The sequence below is a fragment of the Triticum dicoccoides genome, chromosome 5A (genome assembly GCF_002162155.2).
Source record: "Triticum dicoccoides isolate Atlit2015 ecotype Zavitan chromosome 5A, WEW_v2.0, whole genome shotgun sequence".
Lineage (NCBI taxonomy): Eukaryota > Viridiplantae > Streptophyta > Magnoliopsida > Poales > Poaceae > Triticum > Triticum dicoccoides.
This window is the reverse complement of record NC_041388.1, coordinates 650,050,471-650,056,610: the sequence shown is the minus strand read 5'-3', so window position 1 is coordinate 650,056,610 and position 6,140 is coordinate 650,050,471. Positions and strand designations below refer to the sequence as shown.

Sequence of the window (6,140 nt, the reverse complement as noted above, 5' to 3'; positions counted from 1 at the left end):
GGGAGGCGCTAACTGTTTTTCAGCGTACTAGGCAAAAGACTGGGAAAAGACATGGGCAAAGTATCAAGTGAAGTTAAGAAAATGACTCAGGACCAAATCTTGGCATTTGAACGAAGTGGAAAGGTTTCATTCCTTGGTCATTGCTTGACGGTAGACGATATTAAGGTAATAGTCCATGATTCTAGTGGTTGTTGATTTTAGAGTTCGGTGATTTTTATCATAAAGTTTTAGTTTGTGTCAAGAAGGGAAATTATGTTACTTTATTTTGTATATCCATTAGATTAAAAAATAAAGTCCCCTAATACTTCTTCAAATGACAAGATATATTTGGCATGTTTTGGTATTCTTCCTGAATATCACAAGCTCATGTCTCATGATCCTTCATGAATTTACATTTCAGATTTGCACCAGTTGGCACAGAACCTACAGATTTTACTGTGTTTTGATTTCCTCGAAATATACCTGATAAAATTTGTATATTTAGGTGGTCCGACAATTCAAGCGTCCAGCAAATATGTCAGAGAAAGAAATGGATGCTGCAGGAGATGGTATGGCACTAATTATATTAAATCATGGTAGCAGTTGCGCTTCTTTCAGACGATAACATTGATATGCTGTTTTTTGGTTGTAGGTGATGTTTTGGTCATATTGGATCTTACAGCTGATCAATCGTTGTTTGAAGCTGGAGTGGCTCGCGAGGTAGTGAACTAATTCTTTCTTTGTGTAGAACTGGTGCTCTATGTTTTTATATAGATTGTTTGACGAAAAAGGGTTTCCCCCCGCTTTATATTATAAAGCAACGACCACAGCAACAACCACATGGTTCAGGTAGCAGGATACAATACACGCACACCACAGGGATATGTTGTTTCAGTATTTCCTGTAATGAAATTTACATACGATGGATGTTCGCTGTCTGCCGTCGCATAGGTTCATTTCTTGATGCCTGAATTCACTAATTTTGCTTGACCCATGTCATGATGGTTTAGTAATAGATCAAAGGATTACCTGAAACTCCAATAATGTGATAATGGAGATCTAAAAGATAACACTGTCGCAGGAACCATGATGAGCTGTTTTGATGAACACACAGTGTGGTCTCATAATTTTACTTTATCTATCCAGGTCGTAAACAAAATCCAGAAGTTACGTAAGGTTGCTCAGCTGGAACCTACGGACCTGGTTGATGTGTATTACAAATCTGAAGATGATAACAACACACTTCAAGAAATTTTGCAGTCACAGGTAAGCTAGTTTAGTTTAAATAAAGGTTTATTGTTTCAGAGATCAGAATATTGCTTCATGAAATCTACTGTTATTATATGCAGGATCAGTACATTAGGGATGTGCTTGGTAGTTCACCTATCCCAAAGGCAATGGCGCAATCATATGTGGTGAGTTTAGATCTTATACAGTTTCAGCTTCCTGACTTCAACCTTAGTCAGCTAGGAACCCATGAAACTTTGCTTCATTCTGAGAGATTTCTGTACTGTGGCACATTCCAGTATGGTAGTTAGCCTGCTTTAAGATGATGTTCTCACATCTTCATAAAGCCCACAGTATGAAAAGAAAAACAGTTTTTTTTTTGCTTACTTTGTTAGCATAAGAAGCTGTTTTTTTAGAAACAGTTTTCATGCAGCTTGTGTGCTGTGTAAGTTTTGAAGTTTATGTTGCAACTTCCTTGTAATGCAATAAATTTGACTTCGTGAATAATTTGAATGTAATGTGGTTTTGGGACTTTGGGTAACTTGAGTTAGTCAGAGAACTTCCAGTTGTGATGTTATGATGTGGTTTGCAGGTTTTCATCTGTGAGGATTCCCACGTTGTACACGGTATGTCGTTTGTCATCTACATAGCAAGGTGCATCCCCGTGGTCACATCTGATCTCCTTCCCCATGCCGTAGGTAAACTGTTACGCTTCTGCTCTAGAGCGCAAATGCAAATCTTTCATGCATGTACTCACTCTTTTCGTTGTTCATACTATACCGTTCTTTGGGAGGAATTTTGCAAGTGATTTTATGTGTGTGCTTTGATGGAACAGGCAACAGTGACCACGTCGATGCATTACGAGCTTATTTGCTGTCAAGTTCTCTGGCCAGACTGAAGAGCGAATTCCAGGCTGGAAATGGCAAGGTAGGGCTGTCTAACAATGTTCTAACAGCGTTCAGGAAGTTATCATTTGGCTCTTATACGTTTGCCTTTGTTTCAGATTACAGTGAACTTGCCAGATCCAGATCCATCTCGTCCTCGGCTCTCCGGGCGTGCTCCGGGCCCTGCTGCGCGTCGACGCTCCACCACCTCCCTGCTACTGCCTCGCCCCATTTGCGCTGCTGCGCAACGTCCACTTTCACAGTGGCCATCGGCGTCCTCCTCCGGTCAGATCCGGCCGGTGCTCGCCGCTCTCGACCTGCGCCGCCATCCTCCATGTCGACCCTCCTCTGCTGGCGCTAGGTGGGCGGGCGGCCTGGCCCCTGGCGCCGGCGGCGCCCACGGCTGCGTTTCGGCCTTCTGGCCGTCCGTTTCGGCTGGCCGGCGACGGATCCGGCGGTTTCGGGTCCGGATCCGGCTCTCCCTCGGCTCGCAGCTCCCATAGCTCCCCTAGCCACCCCCATCCTCTCCGGCGGACGATGCACCCCGCTCCACCTCGCCTCGCTCCCCACGGATCCTCCTCGACCCCATCCTCCTGTGCGACCGAAGCCAGGCGGCCGCAGATCCGGCGCCGGCGTCCCCTCCCCTCTACATCGACAACCCGTCCTGCGCTTCCACCCCGCTCGCCCTCCCCGTCCCCGCCCCCTGCGCGCCCGTCACGGACGGGCTACGGCTGGTCCGGTGGATCCAGCGACGGACCCCTCCTCGCCTCCGCCACCGCCGGTCCCTGCCGGGAAGAACCTCCACTCTGGTGCCCCCACCCTCTGTCCACCTCCCACGCCGCCCCACCTCGTCTCCACCCTCCTCACCGGCGGCCTGCTCCACTCGTCCTTCCTCGGTTCACCATCCGCCTCACATGCCCGTCTTGGTCCTATCCTCTGTCGCCCTTCGACTCCACTTGGATGGCGGCCCACCATTGACGGATGTGCTACAGGAGAAATCCCCGCTGACCTTGTCAGCTGACCACGACGGCGTTACTCCAGCGTCGCTTACCCTCTTGGGGGCGTGGCTCATGTGCCACTCCTGTCTCTCGGTCCGGATTCACAGCTCTCGGCTCTGCCCGTCCACCTTCTTGAAGGCGTCGCTAGGGAGCTCCTTGCGGCCATTCATCCTCCGTTGCCCTTGGGGGTTGGTCATCCTCTGCTCTGCTAGCTCAAGACCCTCTCATGCATGTCGTCTGTTTTGGTGAGCTTCGTGCTCTTCGTGCTATCTCGGTTCATCTTTGCTCAACAACGATGCAACGATGCCTCCCCACCTTGTTAATCGTGTCGACTTGCCGTGGCGGAGTTTCCAATTAAGGTTCGTGATGGGTCACTCGTTGATTGGTGCTGCTCCTCTGTTGTGCCAAGGGGTTGGTACGCACGCCGGTGTGGTGCGTTAGGATAGTTGATTAGTGTTGGTATTGTGTTTCCTCGATGACACACCACTTCCACTCGACTTTTATGGTGGTGGTCTCTTGGCTTGCTGGCTAGGTAGTGCCTTCTTCGGGGCGTCCATATGCCCTCACCCTATGTAATCTTTCCCTCCTGTGTGGTTTTTTCGGCCCGGTTTCCCTTATAAACGGGGTCAACCTGTTAAGGTTTTCGATCCAATTTTCCTTATAAACTGGATCAAACACTTGGCATTTTGGTCACTTTGAGCAATATATTCAGGTGGGGAATCTCTCCCCCCGGTGACCGTTCAAAAAAAAAACCCAATCGACCTGCAGCTAGGAAAGCATGTAATTCTGAGCTGCAAATAGAGTAGCTTGGCGGCAGGCTAGTCTGGAAAATTATTGTGGACCAGCCTTGGTCATCCTTTCTTAATGGAATATTGGAAGCAACGCAACGGCAAAATGTGCGAGCATATCCATGTTTCCTTTCAAGGTTGGAGGTCTGGTTTGAATGATGTCCAACTTCTTCGATATAGATTTACCGAGCAGGCTTTTAACGTATAAATAGATGGAGCAGCAGCTTGTTGTAACCTCTTGTACAGGTTGTTTTTCGGTTTGCCTCATGTGTAGTTCTTAGTTTTCCTCTTGGTAGTTTGTATAGCCACCTTTTGTAACCTCCTTTGGTAGTTTTATTTCAAGGAAGAAAAGAAAAATAGAATCTGAATCTTTTGGAACTTTGCTCTTTTAGTTGTTATTATCATCTGTTCTTTTTACAGTAACAAGAACAGATGATGCTAATGATGGCTGAATTGCTCACAGGAAAGATGCTCGATTAGCTTGCCTCAAATTAATAACTGCAACCTATTGTTTGTCTGATAATATGGCTGTTTTTCAAGCAATCAATGCTACAGATTCCTATATGCCGTTGAATGGCTACTCAGGGCAACCATCTCTTTGATCAAAGAAGTTTGTCATGCCATTAGTGCAGATTCCTTCACATATCTAGATATTGAAATAAAGAGGCTGATAGATCGGAAAAGGAAGCGATGATTGAAAATAGGAAATCCATGCTTCTTGCCCTCTTCTCTCTGTTCCGTGTAATCATGCTTATGTCATAACAATCATACGTGTAACAAGTCTATCTAATCAATGAATACCCTTGAGGGCGAAATTTTATATTAACTCTCACATGAGAAAAGAGTGAAAAGGTCTGGCTATTAGACGTACCTAGTAAATTGTATGTGCTTTGCATGCCATTTAAATATATAACAAAATGGAAAAATACATTCATATATTTATTTCCTTTGCTACGTACAATCATATTGGATAAGATCCAGCTCTATCCCAACTTGGTTCTTAGTTCTTACTCCTCTAGAATTCAGTTTTCATTTTATTATTATTAGAGAATCAGATAAGCTCACCATCATAACAGTATAATCGACGATGTATCTAGGGATTCTAGGACGGACACCGACCACACCTGTCCCGTTCTGTTGTGTTTGATTTTCGTTTCTCCGAGCAGTACGCGTTGGTGCGATGTGGAAGCGATGTCCAGTTGGTGACGTGACTCTGACTGCATGACAACACACTACACAGATCTCGCTCTCTCAGGCAAATGTTACTTTCATACTTGGCAAACTGGGCATCGGATCATGAGGTAAAGGTGTTGTGCCGGCGATGTCAGCTCTCCGAAACTGTTAATTATTGGTAAAACTTACACCAAATGAACTGCAAAAACGTCGTACATTAGTATACACAGGTACTAGTACTTTATTTTGAGGTTTTGGTAAAACTTATTCCAATTCCTCCACCATTCCTTTCGATCTTCGCTGCAAATCAAATCAAACCACTGGTTTGACATGCACACAATTGCTGCATTTTTGTAGAATAGTACCAGTGTTCAGTTTTGCTTCGGAGAATTAACATGGATTTTTAAGCATAATATTCTGAGGTACTAATGGTTCAGTGCACATTTACCTTTTTTCCTGCTAAAATCTGGTATATTTGTATGCCTAACATGACCGCGGTATATCGACCAACCACTATTTTGAGGCGCTCAAAGTATCCTGGAACTTGGACCAGGGATTATAACCGCAAGATGTGGTGAGCTGAACCATTCATTAATTACCTTATAATAATCAAAAGCACATAGTATCAGAGCAACTATAGTCATGATATAAAGCGACAAGAAGCATCACCATAATACAAACATTCTGGATACTCTAATCTGGCACCTGTTCGTTTACCGTTTGAAATTTATCCCCTCTTCCGGCAATCTCATGCCATGTAACATCACCATCTAGCAGCAGGATTCTGTCACGCTATTGCAGATTCTGTCACATTTTATAACAACAACAACAACAAGGCTGCCATCACTCAACAAAAAGATCAATCTAACTTTTCGGAAAAGTAAAATAAAAGGCGTAAGAAAATGTACAACAATCTGCTATTCTGCTCTGTTACTCTAAGCCCTCGGCATTCACAATAAAGTAAACCCATCTACAGTATCTGCAAAAGTAGCAGTTGAAACCAGACGTGCAGACAAATGTTACCTTCACACTTAGGCATGCCACAATTGGCATCTCAGGTCATGAGGTAAAGGTGATGTGCGCGACGTCAG

General features: G+C 45.0%; 1 pseudogene; it reads left to right on the top strand.

The window, feature by feature from the left end:
- LOC119303753 overlaps positions 1 to 4,176 on the top strand; it is a 19,601-nt pseudogene extending 15,425 nt beyond the window's left edge.
- The last annotated feature ends 1,964 nt before the right edge of the window (positions 4,177 to 6,140 follow it).